The sequence below is a fragment of the Hemitrygon akajei genome, chromosome 23 (genome assembly GCF_048418815.1).
Source record: "Hemitrygon akajei chromosome 23, sHemAka1.3, whole genome shotgun sequence".
NCBI classification, from domain to species: domain Eukaryota; kingdom Metazoa; phylum Chordata; class Chondrichthyes; order Myliobatiformes; family Dasyatidae; genus Hemitrygon; species Hemitrygon akajei.
The window spans coordinates 47,469,600-47,490,987 of NC_133146.1; the positions used below are offsets into that span (position 1 = coordinate 47,469,600).

Genomic DNA, 21,388 nt, shown 5'->3' on the forward strand with positions numbered 1-21,388 from the left:
GTTACATCTCTGGCAGTTGTGTCATTGGCTGCCATGTCTCTAAAGCTTTGGAACTCCTTCCCTGAATCTTTCTGTGCCTTTACTTCCCACTTTTGTTGCAAGATGCCTATTAAGATCCACTTCTTTGACCAAGTATTTGATCACTTACTCTTAATAACTTCATTTAGCACGGTATCAAGTTCTGTTTAGTAATAATATGCTGAAGTTCCTTGTTAAAGGAGATCAAAAGATGAAAGAAAGCCATTGATGTTTTGAGATTTTAAATTCCCACCAAACCCACCATATTTTGGGAGATGGGCACAGTGAATGAAGTGTGATAGGGCAGGGCATCACATTGAAAATGTTTCCAGTATGATAGGAAGCTCAGGACACAGTTCCACAGGAGCCCAAAATGGAAGTTAGTATTTCATGATGAAATAATTCTTTATGTAAAGTCAGCTTACAATGCTTATATAACACAGGGAGAAAAGAAGTTAAATGTATACATTTATATTGTATGCTGAATGAGGCAGTGTTGTGACATGAACAAAGAAACTGAAGAGACACTGAAGCTAGTGGATATAGAACTGTTTTATTGAACGACAATGAGCAGCAGGAATCATATTGAGACACTCTTGGAGTAAGAGGCCTGCTCGATCCATTATTACATAACAATTTATATGCTAAAGATCAAAGGTAACAGTAGGGCAATTCTATAGTTACAATCTATCCACAATGCTTCCTTTGAATATACTTTTCACACACCTCCTTCGCACCCACATTCCAGATACCCAAAATAATTGTTAATTTCCACTGACTCTAGACTGCATTCATGCAGATGCAGGCATCTGAGCTCTAATTGTTCTGAGCTGCATTTTAAATTCAATCTGCAATCCACATTTGAATCTGAAGATTGGTTGCTGGTGAAATTAATATTTGCTATATACCCTAACTCCAGAATGTGTCCTGTTCAGTCTCATTTGACTGAACTCCATAAATACAGACCCAACAAACAGTCTGCTGGAGGAACATAGCCATGGGAGGAAAAGAACTGTCATTTTTTTAAAAGATCAAAACCCTGCATAATGACTGCCAACAGCATCTCCTACCTTGTGTCTCCTGAGAACAGACCATTCCTGTTCAACTTCTTCTTGTAAGGTGATTCCTCTAATACTTGCGATCATTCTGGTGAATCTCCTCTGGGCTGCCTTCTTAAACTATGAAACTGAAAGTGTATGTACTGTAGTACAGTGGCTGGGATGGGCACTTGAATATAAGGCTATGGACTCAGTGCTGGCAAATAGGATTAGAATTAACAGGCACTTAACAGGCAATTTGAAGAAATTCGAATGGGACTGGAGAAAATCACATGGAATGAATTCAAGGAGGTTGTTGAAGATTTTCTTGGCAACTGCAGCGCACCAAACTACATGCAGCTGGCTGACAACGTGCTCCAAGCATACAAAACCATGAAGTGCAACATGTCCCTAAAGATTAGTCTTTTGCATTCCCATTTAAACTTCTTCCCTGCAAACCTTGGCACTGTCAGTGACGAGCATGGTGGAAGGTTTTACCAGGATATTGTAATCACGGAGAAATGGTATGAGGGCAACTGGAATCTATCAGTGCTGGCTGATTATTGTTGACCACTTTAAGTGAGAAGCTTCAGACACTGAGTACAAAAGAAAATCATTAACAAGACAATCTGCTTATGTGCAGTATGACATAGACTCTAGGATTACACCAGACAACAAATTTTTTTCTAAAGTGTTGCTTCCTCAGAACTTTGTTGTTATTTATGATAGACAGCTTGAAGCTGAACACAAATATAATTTCAGACTAGCTGTATCATGTAGGAGTATGGTGAAAAAAAGAAATAAACTTTTCTTGAACATTGCTTAAGTGTCCAACAATAATCAGCCAGCATTGATGGATTCCAATTGTCCATGACCGCAATGTCCTAGTGAAACCTTTCACCGTGCTCATCCCTGACAGCACCGAGATTTACAGGAAAGAAGTCAAAATAGGAAAGCAGAAAACGAATCTTCAGTGACACGTTGCACTTCATGGTTTTGTATGCTTAAAGCATGTTGTCAACCAGCTGTTTGGTGCTTCATAGTTGACAGGAAAATTTTCAACAACATCCTTGAACAAATTCCATGTGATTTTCTCTGGTCCTACTAGAAGTTCTTTGAACTGCCTGTCATTTATGACCTATTTGATTTGTGGACCAACAAAAATGCTTTTCTTAATCTTGGCATCTGCTATTCTGTCTTAAAATAACAAATATAGGCAATTAAAAAATGGTACGTAATAGGGAAATTTCATGATGATTTTCATGACCAACAGCCCAAAATCCACAAGATACACCCATAAGTATTCAGGAAGCAAAATCTTTGTTGTCCAGTGTTATCTAACCATTGGCCATTTCAAGTGCTTGAGACTTCAGTGTGGATAGAGTTAATGTGCCTGACCAACTATACGTGACAGTATTTTCATGAAGCTTAAAATTAAATCTATTTTGGGAGAAAACAAGTGCAAATATAATCTGACTAATACAATAAACAGCTTGTGTATATTTAAGCCTCATTTGTTGTGACAACGATGATGTAGAGTAAGGTTATAGATAAGATCACTGTCACAGCAATATTCCATTAACAAAAATAGTGTAATTAGCTTGCAGGCATGTTACTGAATTAAACAACATTGAGATATTAAAATATAGAAGTTGTCACCCTCCAGATACAAGTGTTTTTTTTTCCTCTCTCTCTCTCTGGTTACAGTGGCCTTATGTGCAATGCTTTTAAGGAAGAATATGAATCACCTTAATGCTGCTCCTGGCCCGAGAATGTCACTTGGCTCAAGTGGGAACTGTAGGAAAATAAAGACATAGAACAATAGGTTACATTCGTATCACCAGGGTCTTCAAATGAAAACAGTTTAAAATCATAGGCACATCAAAGATGGCTATGTTTTGGTTTCTATCATTTAAGTGTTTCATATAAATCAAGAATGACATAAAGGACTGAAAAGCTGGAGATATCTGATATATCAAAAGGTTCACCACTCTCCCCAAAGACCACTCCTCAGTGTGGTCAATTTTCCCTCAGTTCCATTAATGTGTCGCAAAATTCACGTTGGTCCATCATTGTTTCATAGCTGAACATACTAGAGCCAGCAGTAGTGTAGTAGCATTCGGTGCAGACTTCGAGGTGAGTGGTCCTGTGTTTGAATCCGGTCAGCTTCTTGCATGCTTTCCATCTGTGCTAGATTGAGTGTCAAGCTGGCAACTTGACCTCGTAAAAAAAAACAGGCAAATGCTAAGGAAACAACAAGGTTGCTGCCTGATGCACCACAAGCTGTGGAGAGAACAACAAAAAATGCTAGGTTCATTTAATTGTACCTGAGGCATGAGGAGAAATGGTCATAATTACAGGAAAAGGGTTGTAACTCTCACTTCGGCTAATGGCTTAATATAGGAGATGATAGCCCCCGGCCCAGCCAAACTTAAGGAATCTTGTTTGGGTGGATGCTGCACGATGTGTCCCCTGCTACAAATCAGTACCACGAAATAACAAACAGTACACAATATGTGATTAAACAATTGAGCTTTATAATTCTTAATTTGACTATGTGGTTAGTAAAGAAAACAAAAAAGAAAAAGGGCCCATTCTCATGAAACAGTCTATTGCGCGAGGTTGGAGCTCACTGATGAGGACATTTGTCCACCATCGACCTCCTCCGATAATCGCTGACCTTTGGACCCTCGCTGCAAGCCCACTCCGTCCGGTGGTCTATCAACTCTCTCCATTTGCGTCTTCTCTCCTCATCTCTTCAAGGCAAAAGACCCGTGAATTCCCGGCTCCCAGACACACAAGAAAGAACAACATCCTGCTGATTGGCTAGCATGCCCCATTATCTCTAGTCATAACCCAAACATTGCTGCTACAGAGAAACCATTACCTCAGCAGTGGAACATACAGAGAAGCCATTACTTTAGCAGTGAAACCTTACAGTGTGTTGCACTGTTAACACAAATCCACTGACAATACCTGCAGCAAGTGTGCCAAGAAAGTAGATCATGGCATCCGTCCAAATGCAATGCAGATTTATCGCCAGTGCTGCTAAACTGAGGGTCCACCATTCAGGAATCCCTACAGCAGATTGGTTGTTCAGCAGCTGAATGTGATTCACAACAAGTACTGGGAGTTGCTTCCTCTTTGATCTCATCAGTTGTTGCTTTGAAGCCTTACACATTTGGTGCTTTTTGGATATTTCAGAAGTTTATTAAATCAAAGGATCCCACTTGCAAAATGATTTTTGTCTTGACTTTCAAGCTTTCAAGCATAAGCTGGATGCTCTCAAACAGGGGTGCATTAGAAAGCTCAAATATAGCTCAACTGGATTATTGAGCGGTGGGCACAGAAAGCAGGGCTAGCTGTTTGATGAGAAAGCAGGAGGAGAAAGGCTCTGAGTTAAGAGGTCATATCTACCTAGAATGTTCTGGAACAGTTCTCCTATGTGAACTCTGCTGAGAAGTGTATGAAGTATATGCAGATTAATAAGGATGTTCTCACAAAAATATGCACCTCCTTCGATCATAACTTCAGAACGAAAACAACTCCTGGGCTGCAGCGTCAGTGGCTGTTGAAATAACCATTAACTTTGGAGGAAGACTGTTCATAGTTTTGAGTACAGGCAGGTTCCTAAGCTTTTTTTATGCCATGGACCAATACCATTAAGCAAGGGGTCTCTGGATCCCAGGTTGGGAATCCTGAATACAACCTCACAATTCCACTTTTGCTCTGTTTATTTATTTATTTATTTATTTATGATTGTATTGCACCTCATTTTTTTATGTCTTGCAGTGTACTGTTGCCACAGGGCAGCAATTTTTACAAGATATGTCAGTGATAATAAACCTGATGATTCTGAAAGCTCATCAACTTGAAACATTAACTTTGATTCTGCCTGACTTGCTGAGCATCTCCAATATTTTCTTTGTTATTTCAGATTTACCAGCTTGAGCTGTACTTTTCCTCAGGGGATGGGAAAACAGGCTCTGAGTTGCACTTTCTCAAAAGCAGCAGCACATTTGGGCTGGTGGGTGTCAGTAGGTGCACGAGTGAAGGGCTGATGCTAAGATTCAGGAACCTTGTCATAAGGGGAGAGGAGTAGATTCATGTTCCGCAAAGCCATTGCCGCTTCCTCAGAGTGACAGCTCACGAAACCAGCCCTTTATTGGATGGATTACATACAGACACACATACATGCTATTTATCGTCAGCCACAACAGTATCATGCTAAGTTAGCACGAGAAATATCTACACTGCTACTGTGGCATGAGATGTTGGGAAGCTTATGGTGGATTGGAAGTTGAGGAATTAGCCATTAGACTCTCCTGTATCACTGGGCCCATAAGTGTGTTGATGAAGAAACCTGTCACTGATGAAGGAACAAGTCTATGAAAAGCCCTGCTGTTGCGTGGCATACAGACCTTCCAGCAGACCTATCAATACACCTACTCAATGAACATGGCCATCGGAGATACCTGATCACAACTCACGTACAATCTCTAACACTGCCATGCTGACTCCTGCACTCTCCTCTCCAGCTGCAGGTGACTTGAGCTCAGCGTCTCACTGTTTCCAGAGCCCATCAATGAGCTATCGACAATATTTCATTAAGTTATTAGAATCGCAGGATTGATATAGAGCCGAAGTTCATTCAGTCAATTGACTCTTTGCCAGCTCTTAGTGGAACAATGACATCAGTCCTGTTCCCTTTCTGTTTCTCCTCAGTCCTGAGCATTCTCTTCCAAATACTCAATTAGTTTCTTTCCAGCATGTCAGCTGCAGACAAAAACCAGAAGGAAAAACACAGTCCAGTCAACTCATAATAAATTGTCAATCTATTTCCGTGCACTATTTTTTAATGAAACGGAATCACGCACTGAACAAAACTCTGATGCCATGCTTCCAGTTTCGGGGCAGTTAGCCTTTCCTAATTTTTGAAATGCTTATCAACTTGCTCTTCAAATTTTCAGGCATTTGTAAAAAGCAATCTAAGTGCTAACTGTCAGTGTGAAACCGCACAATGGTTTATGTTCATCATCTTGCCGTTCTCCCACTGTTCATCTTGGCTATTTGTGGACACAAATTTAAAGAGAGAGACACGGGAGACTGCAGATGCTGGAATCTGGAGCAACAAGCCGTCTGCTGGCCTGGGACTTCAATTCCTTTCCAGCCCTGGTGGAGGTTTTTGACCTGAAATGTCAACAATTCCTCCCCCGCCCCCCACAGAAGCTCCTCAACTCACTTCAGTTCCTCCAGCAGACTGCTTGTTGTTAATGTGTCATTATATGGTTTGGGGAGCAGGAAGGGCTGGTGTGTGGGAAGTAGCAGGTTCATGCTAATGCTGCTTGTAGTTTATAAATCAGAGGATATTGTAGATGGAGGGTGTTGGGTGGAAAAACAATAATTAGGTCTGAAGAGACTGTCAGCTTTGATGGTTTCTCTTCCATTGCAACCAGCATTCCAATGACAGCCTTCACTATTTCTTTCATGGTGCTCCAGTCTCCTTTAGTAATGATGAATTCGATTTGCCATAATTTCTTGCATAACTCCACTGGAACAATGAAAAGTGCATTGATGCTTCCCCATCCAATTGAAGTCAATGGCAGCCTCGAGTTTCCTGCTTTTATATTTTATTTGCAGCAGCTTCTTAGACTGAAAAACCATGATGAAGGCTTGGTCATTGGTATCAATGTGATTTATAGCTCTCAGAAGATTTTTCCTGAATGCAAGGACTTAAAAGCTGTGGAGCCTCATCTCTGCAGTCTGGAGTCATGTGAATGGACTTTTAAGTATATATAATAAAAATAGGCTCTGACATTTCACCATCAAAAATAAGTTATCATTGTGGTTGTTCTGCAGTAGAGCTCTTGAGGTAAGTGCAGGATCATTAAATTAATTGAATTGATCTGTGAATGTACTTAAATTTATGTGTGAAAAATAATTAATTCAAGTAAAATAAAATTTCTCCTTTTTTGATCTATTTATCGAAATTCTACTTCATTATTCTGTCTTAAAGCAACTGTAGTTTGTGAATAAAATGCTAAATTGCCCTGCACTTATCATTAGAAGTAAGTTTAATCTGAAACACTAAGTATCATCAATTACTAATGTCATCGTCTAAGTAAATGGGGAAAAAAATCTGTAACTTAAAAATGATCCTGAAAACTGAATAGAGTTACAGAATACTCATATCTCAAAAATGTAATTCTGGTGTTCAAGTTCAGTAACAGTGAAACTCAGAATTTCAAGACTCAGATCATTGCCAACATTGTTCTGCTTAATTGGCTCATTGGGGCAAATGAGCTGAGCCATTGATTGCACCACTTCTGTTGTCCCTGATCCACCATTATTCTTACTGCGGCATATCCTGGTCATGTTTCCAGGAGATTTAAAGTAGGTTGAGACTCCAAATGGTAAAATTTATGCCATGCATGCCCATTCGTGAACATCCGGACTTGCGCCGGTTCACAGTTTGCCATGGATGTGATTTATAGGCAATTGCATTTAGTCACAGTATTGTAACACTGAGCAGGTGCAGTCTGACATCTCAGAACATAAACAGCAGACTCCGTAACTATTAACTGAATTAAGTCGTCTGAAATTTGTTGTGTACTGATTAGTAGAACTAAGATTAAACTGAAGACACATTGTTGTCAAACCATTCTACAGCACAAAGATGGCATATGTTGAGTGTTTGTGCAGGCACCTAAAATACTGCCCATGTAATTACTCGATTTCCAAACAATGTACAGTATTTTAAGCAGTTAAACCGATTTCACAATCTGAACTCAGATCCCACATTGTCTCTACAATCCCTGAAATTAGTATAAAACCAAGTCTCCTATCAACAGTAACTTTCTTTAGTATCAACCTGAGATTTCACATTGGGTTTAAATTTTGACCAAATGATGTCTGATGGGACTTGTGAAGGAAAAATAAAATCTCGCTGGTAATTTTTTTTTTAATTTAAAATAGCAGACTTAATCGACAACTTTTTGGAGATTTGAAAGAATTAATCTTAATATTTTAATATTATTACATGAAAATGAGTTCTAGTGATAATTCATTTTTGAAACTGTTACCACCTTTTCATCGTTTATGTAAAATTATTAGGGTGGACTCTCTGATGTTCATTTATAGAATCTTAAGTGGAGAGACACTTATCTCTTTAAAAATGAGCCACTGTAATTAAAGGTGGGAATGTGGAAGAGTTCAAGCACAGGCAACATGACACATAGTCAGCTATCGCTATTCCACAGTGGTTTATCAAAGGCTACTCCTTTAATATGGAGATTACACTTATGTACTTGTCTGAACTTGAAAGGCATTTTCCTAATTTACTTATTAATGAGATGTAAATCTATTTTTTCACTGAGTGTCACAAGTTTTATAAAATGTGTGTATTTAGCAAGCAATAAATCCTACAATTTAGAAATTTCTCAGCTTTCCTTATTAATTCTGTTAAAAATTGATAGGCTTTATGTTAAATTTATTAATATTGGTTGCTGTCATTCACTTGGCAGCTCTTACTGAAATATGCCTTGACAGCAGCTGCATTAAAGATGTATGTCATTGTGTTCAGCACAGATTAATGAAGCACAGTAAAAAAATAGCTGTAAAAAGGAAAGTGATCAGAATGCGAAAACAGTCGATTTAATGAAGCCTTGCATTACATTTTTTTTAATTCTGCAGCCCAGTTATGCTCAGTCGTACTGGCAAGAAAGTTGCTCTGGGTTTCATTACAATGTGTAGAGCCATTCTGAGGAGAGTGTAAATTTTTAAACTTCCTCTCACTGACATTAAAAAAATCGGCACCAAATTTGCAGAACGAAGTCATGGGAGCAGTGACTTTAGACCATCCGTACAAATAATTTTACCTGGATAGCTCAATTGATCACTAACAACAGATTGTTCATGGGGAAGGATTTATTAGATCAAGAGTCAATTTACATCCTACTGTCACACTCAGCAAGAGAAAGCTCTCTTTGATGTGAAGAAACATATACATTTCACTAATTACCAATAGCATTGATTAACATTCTCTGTTTGATGTGTTAGAGTTTATATATTCTGAAAGGGGAAAAAAATGAGACTTCCTCTGATTTTAGAGATTTGCATAACCTCACAAATGAATGAGATAATAATTACCCACATCTGTCATTTGAGTAACATTTAAACTCTGATCATGCTTTGCTGTGAGTTTACTGTTTATTGTATATTACCATACAAGTTCATCACTGTTACTTTTCTAATAAATGTACTGCAATCACATAAACATATTCATGTCACAAGAATACAATTATGACAAAATTTTTATGCTGTATCTATTTTAACATAGAGCTTTCTCTGCGGTGATCCTAGTATTTCAATCTGCAACCCAACGTCCAGGAAGTCAATTAAGAACTCTTTTTCGTTCAGTTCCCATTAAGGATGCAGCCTAAGCAATTTCATTGCTTCTGATTTTTAACAATTTTTGGGGTAGATTAGCTGTGTTTGAATTTTGGACAGGAGGAAGCTATTTGGGAATCTATCTATCATACCAGGACTGAAATAGAAACATACTGAATACCTGGACAAAGTAAAAGTAGCTCCTTTGGCAGCCTGAAAGAGGGATCAGGCTATTTGAGCACAGTAAAAAGGGGGACTAATGTTTGCTCTGGAACCCTTTATCTAGAATAGCCAGGACCTCCACAGAATGACGAACTTCCTACAGGAACATGTCATTTGGCCAAACTGATCAACTTATTTATTGCACATTAACCCGCTGGCATTTAGGGTGGCAATGAAGGCCATGCATCTCTGGCAGTGTTCAGGGCTTCCTTAATCTGTAGCTTCCTCTCTGTTTTCACCACTGTCGATCAAGCATATCATAGATGGAGACTCAGGAATACTGTCACACTCAAACGTATGTACACAGCATAGCTGTTTCTGTACCAATTTTGTTTTACCCATCAGGGTTGTTAGCCCTGTGCTGAACTCTTGAACCTGGAGGACTGCTGGACCATTCTTAGTCTTGCCTCTACCCTTTGACCTGTTTAGCATGCCTGACCCTACCAGGAGCCAAAGCATAAAGCCCTGACTCCAGCCAGCAGAGCTCTCCGGGTCATTGAGGCACACAAGCCTCCAAACCACAACAAGATTGTGGCCCTCTTGGAGGCAAACTGATATAAGGCAAAGTTTATGCTCCTCTTGAAGCTCAGCCAACCCTACTTCAAATAGAACTTCTATTCCTTATGTTTTTTTCTCAGATACTTACCCAAGTTGCCCTCAAGTGAATCAATGCTGTTTGCCTCAAGTGTTCCATGTGGTAACAGGTTCTGTATTCTAACTATCTTCCATGTTAAGGATCCCTGTTGGATTTATTACTGATTTGTTTTTATATAATTGTAAACCGGAGCTTATGTTTCCAAAACTGGACTTAACACTGTGAGAACCCCAACAAGATTGTGCTGCTCTTTGGTGACCTAGGTAGGGATTTTTGAAAGCTACGGAAAAGGTTGTGGCTCTGACTTTATGCCAGAAAACTTATTTTGAGTTGCCAATGACTTTCGCCTGGTAGCACTCACATCAACAGTGATGAAATGCTTTGAGAGGTTGGTCATGACTAGACTGAACTCCTGCCTCAGCAAGGATCTGGACCCATTGCAATTTGCCTATCGCCACAATAGGTCAATGGCAGACGCAATCTCAATGGCTCTCCACACAGCTTTAGACCACCTGGACAACACAAACACCTGCGTCAGATGCTGTTCATTGACGATAGCTCAGCATTTAATACCATCATTCCCACAATCCTGATTGAGAAGTTGCAGAACCTGGGCCTCTGTACCTCCCTCTGCAACTGGATCCTCAACTTCCTAACCTGAAGACCACAGTCTGTGAGAATTGGTGATAACATATCCTCCTTGCTGATGATCAACACCGACGCACCGCAGAGGTGTGTGCTTAGCCCACTGCTCTACTCTCTATATGCATATGACTGTGTGGCTAAGTGTAGCTCAAATACTATTTATAAATTTGCTGACGATACAACCATTTTTGGTAGAATCTCAGGTGGTGACAAGAGGGTGTACAGGAGTGAGATATACCAACTAGTGGAGTGGTGCTGCAGCAACAACCTGGCTCTCAACATCAGTAAGACAACAGAGCTGATTGTGGACTTCAGGAAGGGTAAGACAAAGGAACACATACCAATCCTCATAGAGGGATCAGAAGTGGAAGAGTTTGAAGAGATTTGGCATGTCAACAAATACACTCAAAAACTTCTATAGTTGTACAGTGGAGAGCATTCTGACAGGCTATATCGCTGTCTGGTATGGAGGGGCTACTGCACAGGACCGCAAGAAGCTGCAGAACATTGTAAATCTAGTCAGCTCCATCTTGGGTACTAGCTTACAAAGTACCCAGGACATCTTTAGGAAGCGGTGTCTCAGAAAGGCAGCGTTCATTATTAAATACCTCCAGCACCCAGGGCATGCCCTTTTCTCACTGTTACCATCAGGTAGGAGATACAGAAGCCTGAAGGCACACACTCAGCGATTCAGGAACAGCTTCTTCCCCTCTGCCATTCGATTCCTAAATGGGCATTGAATCTTTGGACACCACCTCACATTTTTAAAAATATACAGTATTTCGGTTTCTGCACCTTTTTTAATATATGTAATTGATTTACTTGTTTAATTATTTATTTTTTACTTTATTTATTATTTATTTTCTCTCTCCTAGACTATGTATTGCTTTGAACTGCCGTTGCTAAGTTAACAAATTTCACATCACATGCCGGTGATAATAAACCTGATTCTGATTCTGATGTATTTTCTCTTCTCTTACATTTGTATTGATAACTCAGGATATTTCCAGAATTTCCACAAACATATCATCCCTTGAGAAATCCGACAAATATCCATAAATCAGCAGCCAAGCCAGCCCTGATCTTTATCACCCAGCCCCAATCTTATACTACCTCTGCAAAGTACTAATTAGTCTCCAACCACTGTGCCTTTCCTTGAAGAAAAATGTGTAATTGTTCATTGCCTTGGACAGGTACCACTGAAATTTTCCATGACCAAGTCAACATTTGACATAATATGCAGCAATATTTCATCATTCTTTCAGTTATACCAAAGAATTTCAAGATAAGTCTATTGCAACATAGTATCTCTATTACTTAAAAAATCAAAAGATTGACCTTTTTCATTGAGAATAATCTGACAAACACGCACTAGACCAATGGATATTAAAGAGGAAGGATAAGTTAAAAAAAAATGGAAACAGTTTACCTATGAAGAACACAGGGTGAACAAGGTCTGAATTGTCAAGAACAGAATTTTAGCACAAGGACATTCAAACTATCCAACATCTCTTGAGGCAGTGTTCTTATTTGTTTCTCTATGTCATTGCTTTCTATTTGCTCCCATTCACTTATTGACCAGATACCGTATTCACAAAAATAGAATGCAGAGAGAACTCAATGGGTCATGCCATATGTTTCAAGGGAAAATGTGTAAGCCAACTTTTCAAGTCAAGAGTCTGCATCAAGAATGAACAGAACAAAAAGATTGCTAGAAACTAGGGGCACCTAGGGTATGGAATAAACAGTGGTAGATGATAGGAGGAACTAGATGGGGAAGTGACAATGAGAAATGGGACCTGTAGAAAAGGGGGCTGGCACAGTTGGATAGGGGTTAGGTACAGCCAGATGTGAATGAGGTGAAAGACAGATGGAACCAGGTGGGGGTGAGAATGGGAAGGATGAAATAAACTGGATGACAGGCAGATCCGTATGAGAGGAGAGCACCGAGGTGGTGTGTTGCCTGAAATTGGAAAATTCAGTATTGATACATTGAGTTGTAAGTTACCCAGAGAGGAATACGAGATGTTGTTCTTCCAGTTTGCAGTTGCCTTATCCATAGCAATGGAGGGCTAAGATCAGTATGGCTTGGGAAGGAGAGATAACATGACATGCAACAAGCAGCTCAAGGTAGCCATTATGCAAAATCTTTGCTTGGACTATGTTTTTGCTTCACCAATGTAGAAGAGGCCACATTAGAGCACCAGGTGCAGTAGACCTTGTTAGAAGAGAAATGGGTGAAACTCTAACTCACTTGGAAGTGTTATTTAGGACACTGAATACATTGGTGAGGGGAATGAATAGATGTTACGCTTCTGCTGATTGTAGCGGAAAGTGTCATGAGACAACGAGGAGCAGATGTACACGTACAAATAAACCAAGGAGGCCGAGAAAGTGGTCCTTGTGGAAAACAGAAAGGAAGAGGTACAGTGGAAGATGTGACTTCTACTGGTGGTGGGATCATTTTGGGGATGGCAGAAATGAAAGAAGATGATGTGTTGCATATAGTGACTGGTGGAGTTTTCATTCTTGCCTCCCCATCTGGTTCCATCTATCACCGACCAGCTTCCATCCCACCCAACTACACACAGCTATAAAAAGGTAATCTTTCATCTTTCTTAACAGTCCCAGCCTGAAATGTTCACTTACAAATTTTGCTCTGACAGATGTTGCTGGGCCCATTGACTTTTTCCAGTGCTTTGTTGTTTATTTTCTCAATTCTATTATCTGCAGCCTCTTTTGACTTCATAACCCTGTTCTGAAGTGGCACGGTTAGCGTAACACTATTACAGTGCCAGCTATAATATTGGAGTTTGATTCTTGCAGCTATCTGTAAGGCATCTGTATGTTCTCCCCGTGACCGTGTGGGTTTCCTCTGGGTGCTCCAGTTTCCTCCCACTTTCCGGAGATGTACAGTTAGGGTTAGTGAGTCGTGGGCACGCTATGCTGGAGCCAGATGTGTGGAGACATTTGCGGGCTGCCCAGCACAAACCTCGCTGATTTGATTTGATGTAAATGACACATTTAATTGTTGGTTTCAAAGCATATGTGATAAATAAAGCTAATCTTTGTTTACAGCTGATCCCTACTGTCATCCAGCATTTACCCTTTCAAAAACATCCTCACCACCCCTCCCTGCAGGTTTATGAGGTTTTATTCCTTTCCAGTTCTGATGAAGCGTCTGTGACTTGAAACGTTAACTCTGTTTCTCTTCCTACAGATGCTGGATAATGTGTCCTGCTTCACAATCATCTCAATGCAGTCGGTTCTTTGTTCCTTGTTACATTATACATCTATGCTCTTGGGTATAAGTCTGTGTTCCCCCCCCCCACCCTTTTAATAAAGAGAGAGAGAGAGAAAAGAGAAAATTAATCGACTGACCTAAAATCAGTTGTAGGAAAATGCTGGATTTTATCATAATGGATGTGATAATAGGAGATTTAGAAAATATTAACAGGGTAGGACAAAATCAACATGAAAGAGAAATTGTATTTGACAAACTGGAAATCTTTCAGAGTGTGACTGATAGAACAGTTAAATGTGAGAAAGAGTACATATCTTATTTAGATTTTCAGAAGGTCTTTGGTAAAGTCCCACTTAAGAGATTATCATACAAAATTAAAGTACATTGGACTGGTGTTAGTATGCTGGCACAGATTGAAAATTAGTTGGCAGACAGCAGAGAATAGAATCATTTTCATGTGGGCAGACTGCGATCAGTGGGATTCTTGGGTCTATGCACTGAAAAATATCAATGATTTTGATGAGGCACATGAATTTCTAACTTTGTCAATAGATGGAACCTAGTAAAGTTTGTCCATTGTGAGAAGGATTCCTTGAGGCTGTAAGGCAATTTAGACAAGTTGAGTGAGTGGGCTAATACATGACAGGGTCAACATGAGGTGGAAAAATTTGAACCTATCCACTTTGGTAAGAAAAACTGAAAGTGCATTATTTAAAATAGTAAGAAATTGGGAAATGAAGTACAAAACAAGCTCAATATCCTCTGGTCATTGAAAGCATACATACAGGTGCAGCAAGCTCTTTAAAAGATAAATATGTATTCATTTATTTACTTATTGAGATGCACCACAGAACAGGCCCTTCTAGACCTTCAAGCCATGCTGCCCAGCAACACCCAACTTAACCCCAGCTTAATCACGAGACAACTTACAATGACCAATTAACCTATCAACCGGTATGTCTTTGGACTGTGGGAGGAAACCGGAGCACCCAGAGGAAATCTACGTGGTCACAGGGAGAACATACAAACCCTTTGCAGACAATAGTGGGAATTGAACCAGGGTCACTGGTACTGTAAAGAGTTGTGCTAACCACTACTCTACCATGCCACTACATTTGGCTAACGTGGGGAATGGAAGGAGCAAATCCTCTAACTGGGAACAGATGTTACCAGGGAAATGCACAGCAGAAATTAACCTCTTTCGAATTACTTTTACCACAATCTGCAGCATGTAATTTCCCTTTAAGCAATGAACTTTTAAATCAACTTAATTATCTGTTGGCCTTTATCGCAAACACTTTTCAATGTAGGAGCAAATAAGTCTTACTACAACTAGACAGAGCCTTGGTTAGACCATACCTCTACTATTATGTGTAATTTAGAAAGGGTAAATATTCTCAAAGAACAGTTAACTGAGACTCACCAAATTGATTTGTGGAATGATAATCCATGAGGAATAATGAGTAGATTTGCCTGTCTTTAGTATAGCTTAGAAGAATGAGAGGAGATCTCACTGAAATATGTAACATTCTGACAGGGAGGATGCTGTCCCAGGTTGGATGTTCCCCTACATTGCTAAAAAATGACTCCAATGAAGTAAACTGAACTGCAATCCATAAGCAGATTTCAATGTGCTGCTGTAATATAGCATGCCTGGCACCCCCTACAGGCTGAAATTCTAGTCAAACATCTCGGCTAATCTTGGAAATTGAGAGGCAATTTTACAGACTAACACTTGGCTAGGCCAGACTGCTACACATAAATGATAACAGAAACTAATGATAAAGGTACAAGTAACTGACTAGTAATTCAAATAGAGTTTAATAAGATGACCTTTGTAATAACTTTCAATTACATCAAAACCTTGATCATATGTAAACACATCTACCAGACTCCTAGGGTTTATAAGAATCATAAATACCTAATTGTTGTTTTGAAAATGTAGTTTTGTTTTCCACCCACAGTTACATCTGCTGAATGTTGGACAATTTTGTCCACCTGCTAATCTGTGAAATTGGTTACTTACCAACAATGTTCATTCCCATCTCAACATTTACTGTTCCAAAACCCACTCCTTCTCCCACACAATTAATTTATGAACTCACAGTGTTCTTTTTAACTGTTTTTAATTTTGCAATTTCAGTTCCCAGTATCATATCCTCTTACTATAATTGTTCTTGGCAACTGATTAAAAAATCAACTAGGGAAAAATTAAAGCTTTTTTTAATTAAATCCCTAAATTGCTTTTCAGTTTCCAAAGAATTCCATTCACTGGTAGGCTTTGGCCTACAGATATTCATATCATCTATCAACCCTTTCTAACTATTTCAATACCAAATATTATTCACCATAAGTTTCCGATGAAGAAAGCAATGAATTGTTAATAGAATTAGTGGGAAGTGAACAAGTCCAACATGATATTCCACATGAAATATAGCCACAAATTGTTAATTTTGCATTAAGAACAAATATTAAAAAACCTTCAATGTCTTTTTCATGTTAGTTTTATGAACTATCTGAATGCAACTCCAGTCACTCACAAGCATTGTATATCATGTATATTATTAATAATAGGCGTTGTATTTTGTTCTATAGATATAAATAGTGGAGTTTACTCTGTCAATTCATAAAAGCCAAAGATGTAACTTAGTACAATTAATTAGTTGCATTATCCAAGCCTGACTCAGGATTTGATTAAGCTGTCACATTTATCCACAACTTCAGTTTAATGCATACTTTTGGATAAAAACAGTATATAGTGATCAAAGTCAGCAGGTTGGGCCGCATCTCGATAAAGAGAAACATTTAAAGTTTCAGGTGGAGACTGTTTACCAGCACTGGAAAACAGACCAAAAAAAACCAAAAAATTATTTTTCAGTAGCAGAGAAGGTGGAAAGGTTATGAATAGAACAAAGGGAATATCACTGATTGTGTGTGAATCTATCAGACGAGACTTGGCCCTGAAATGTTAAATTGCTGCTCTTTCCACACATGGTAAATAATCCACCCAGTATTTCCAGCAGTTTCTGCTTCATGCTAATTTCATATTTCCAGCAGCTGTAGTTTTATTTTTGAATTCCATTTGCTCTGAATGTTTTCATAATAGCTATTTGTTCTTTTAGAAATCTTGACTTATTCTTTAAGGTAAGTTCTTTCTGTCTGTTTTTTTTTTAAAAACTAACTATGCTAATCCACATCAATTTTCTGGAATCCCTCGTTTATCTTTTAAAATTTATGCTTTAAAAGTTCAATCAAAGGTGGCGGTGGATCAGCATATAGGAGGGAGACTGAAAATCTGTCTGAGTGATGTTGTAACAACAACCTCTCGCTCAATGTCAGCAAGACCAAAGAACTGATGCATATTTCAGGAGAAGGAAAAACAAAGGTCCATGTGCCAGAGGTGGAGGGGGTTAGCAACTTAAATTCCGAGGTGTTACTACTTCAGAAGACCTGTCCTGGGCCCAGCACATCAGTACAATTACAAAGAATGGATGGCACCACCTCTACTTCCTTAAGAGTTTGTGAAGATTCAACATGACATCTAAAACTTTGACAAACTTCTATAGATGTGTAGTGCAAAGTATATTGACTGGCTGCATCATAGCCTGGAATGGAAACAACAATGCCCTTGAATAGAAAATCCTACAAAAAGTAATGGAAACAGCCCAGTCTATCATGGGTTAAGCCCTCCCATCCACTGAGCATATCTTTTTGAAACACAGTCGCTGGAGAGCAGCATCTATTATCAGGGAGCCCCACCATCTTCTCACTGCAATAATCAGGAAGGAGGTACAGGAGCCTTAGGACTCACACCAGCAGGTTTGGGAACAGTTACTACCCCTCAACCTTTGAGCTCTTGAACAAAGAGGATAACTTTACTTATCTTCACTTGCCCCATCATTGAAATGTTCCCACAACCAATGATCTCACTTTCAAGGACTCTTCATCTCATGCTCTCAATATTTATATTGCTTATTTATATTATTATTTCTTCTTTGCATTTGGACAGTTTGTTATCTTCTGCACTCTTGTTGAACACCCTAGTTGAGCGGTCTTTCATTGATTTTGTTATGATTGCTATTCTAACGATTTGTTGAGTATGCCCACAAGAAAATGAATCTCAAGGTTGTACATTGTGACATATATGTATTTGGATAATAAAATTTACTTTGAACTTTAATTAAAATAGCATTAATATCTTTAAGATATACCAAAATGTCTTGTCTTTTTTGAAACTTTTTACTGCAGAAACTTGCAAAATGATTATTGATGGAATATTCAAATATGTGGACTTTCTTTGGTATCATGGAATTTCAATGCAGATTTCTTACATCTAACTTCAATGGTTATTACATTTTAATGGCCGATCTACACTACAGTAATTATTGCAATATTTGTTTAACTGCAATACCAAGACATCTTTTTTCATTCATCTTATTTAATGAGAGTTCCACCATTTCCCTTAGTTTTGTGCATTTCTCAATATTTAACACCATTTATAAATTATAACAGCTTTTTAAAAAATTTTACATCTTCCTTCCAACTTTTCCAATGAACTTTACATCATATGCAGTCTTCAACATTCAACTTTTAATATCTTCATCAGGAATGGTATAAATAATGTGAAGGGCAGAGATCCCAGGGCTGATCTCTGGAGCATTTACAATAACTGCCAAGGGTCATTTTGTTTCCTTTTATTCTGCAAATTTATTACCAATTTATAATTTCTTTCTTCATTGCATCTATTTTCACTACAACATTTGAGGTATCTGAATTCATTCTCTGAAAATCTATGTTTTCATATATATGAAAATCTATATTTTCTGAAAATATCTATAGAGCGAGTACAGAGGAGGTTTACTAGAATGTTACCTGGGTTTCAGCACCTAAGTTACAGGGAAAGGTTGGACAAGTTAGGTCTTCATTCTTTGGAGCGTAGAAGGTCGAGGGGGGATTTAATAGAGGTATTTAAAACTATGAGGGGGATAGATAGAGTTGACGTGGATAGGCTTTTTCCATTGAGAGTAGGGGACATTCCAACAAGAGGACATGAGTTGAGAGTTGGGGGCAAAAGTTTAGGGGTAACACGAGGGGTAATTTCTTTACTCAGAGAGTGGTAGCTGTGTGGAATGAGCTTCCAGTAGAAGTGGTAGAGGCAGGTTCGATATTGTCATTTAAGGTAAAATTGGATAGGTATATGGACAAGAAAGGAATGGAGGGTTATGGGCTGAGTGCTGGTTGGTGGGACTAGGTGAGAGTAAGCGTTCGGCACGGACTAGAAGGGCTGAGATGGCATGTTTCTGTGCTGTAATTGTTATATGGCTATATCTGAAACCAGCAGATTCACTAAGATTCTCATAATCAAACAAGTCTGGCACAAATTTTCAGAAATGACCACGTTTTGCATGTTCTTTCTTGTAAAATTTGCCTGAACTATTTTCAAGTATCAGACATAGCAATATTTCCTTATTTTGCACAATTAGCACACGGTACCACAATTCCCAGTTATTTTTACGACTTTCACTTAATAAATATAAAAAGCATATGGATCGTCTTCTGAGTTCTGTAGTTGTTGTGCTGTGAAGTGTATCTGGCCACAGCCCCTTCATCGCCCACCGTGAACTCCTTCTTCCTCAGTCTCAAACAATGCAATCACCTCCAGCCACTATTCTCAAGTATTCTTTGGAGAAAGTTCTGCAGTTTTTGATTTCTTGCAAATTTTAAGCACTTAGACTTCTTTATTCCTTTTCACAGATTCTTTGCCTTCGAGCAAAAATAACCATTTGTAACACTGTATGTTTGCACAAAGAATGATCAAATATCCATCATGTTGGGGTTACCCAGCATTGTTTGATCTTTTAAGCTACTCAATAGTTAATTCTGGTGGCTCTCAAGAAGGATCAAAATGTACAATCAACCTATGCTCATCATTTCCAATTCAGTCAGAACACACTCATAAAGAGAGACGTAGGCACAAAAGTCAGGAAGTATAGGTTATTGTGTTCACTTCTGGTCATCACATTTTAGGACTGATATGATGGTCCTAGAGAGGGTGTGGAAGAGATTTATCACAGTGGTCCCCTAGGTGATATACTTCAGTTACAAGGTTATATTGGAGAAACTGTTTTTATTCTCCCTGGAGCAGTAGAATTGGGGAAGAGATTTTCTGGAGATCAAAGTCAAAGTCAAAGTAAATTTATTATCAAAGTACGTGTATGTTACCATATACAACTTTGAGATTCATTTTCTTGCAGGTATTTACAGGAAAATAAAGAAATATAATATAATTTAAGATATAGATTTAAGATATAAGACAAAGACGGACAAGTAGCCAAAGTGCAAAAGGAGACAAATTCTGCAAATACATAAATTAAATAATATTGAGAATATGAGTTGTAGAGTCTGTGAAAGTGAGTCTGCAGGTTCTGGAGATGTACGAATCTTTAATAGGTTGGAAAAGATGAAGAAAGGAACTGTACCCGTCTGAATGGGATTAGGGGCTAATAGGGAAAATTCTAATGTGATTGGCAGAAGATTCGGGCATGATGTGAATTAAACAAAGATTAGTTATGATTTTGAGTGTCACGGTCTGAAAAATTTAGGAGAGTGGTTAGGAAGTAGATGCAATATAGATTAATTTGTGACATTTAAAAGGGAACTTACTAAAAATTTGATGGTAAAACGCTTGCAATGCTACAGGGAAAGAGGACAGGTGGAGAAGGGAATAAATGACTAATTGGATTGCTTTTCACCAAATTGCTACAGGATTGATAGGCAGAAAGATCTTCTTCTGTGCAATAGCTATTCAAAAAGCAGTTTGCTGTGTTACATAACATTATAATGGAGGGACAAATGGAGAACCAGGAACAGCATTTATTTATTTATTTATTGAGCTGCTGCGCAGAATAGGCCTTTCCGGCCCTTTGAGCTGTGCCCCTAGCGACCTCCCAATTTTAACCCCAGCATAATCAGGGGACAATATACAATGACCAATTAACTTACTAACCAGTATATCTTTGGACTGTGGGAGGAAATTGGAGCATCTGGAGAAAACCCACACATTCCAGGAGCAGGACGAAGACTTCCTACAGAGGATATTGGAAATGAACTCCAAACTCATACTGTAAGAGCATCGCACTAACTGCTACACTACCATGGCACTCCAATGCCAAGATGATGGAGAGGACACGAATAACAGAAAAACAATGAGTCATTATACACTGAGCTGTTTTGGCAGAT

At 38.7% G+C, this 21,388-nt stretch overlaps 1 long non-coding RNA gene across 1 annotated transcript in view; it reads right to left on the reverse strand.

Annotated features, from left to right (window-relative positions):
• Positions 1 to 2,801: 2,801 nt before the first annotated feature.
• The window catches only part of LOC140715416 (uncharacterized), a 75,501-nt gene continuing 56,914 nt past the window's right edge, over positions 2,802 to 21,388 (reverse strand). Inside the window, exon 3 of the long non-coding RNA XR_012096130.1 lies at positions 2,802 to 2,850. This is a non-coding gene — a long non-coding RNA (uncharacterized lncRNA). The remainder of the gene's footprint in view (positions 2,851 to 21,388) is intronic.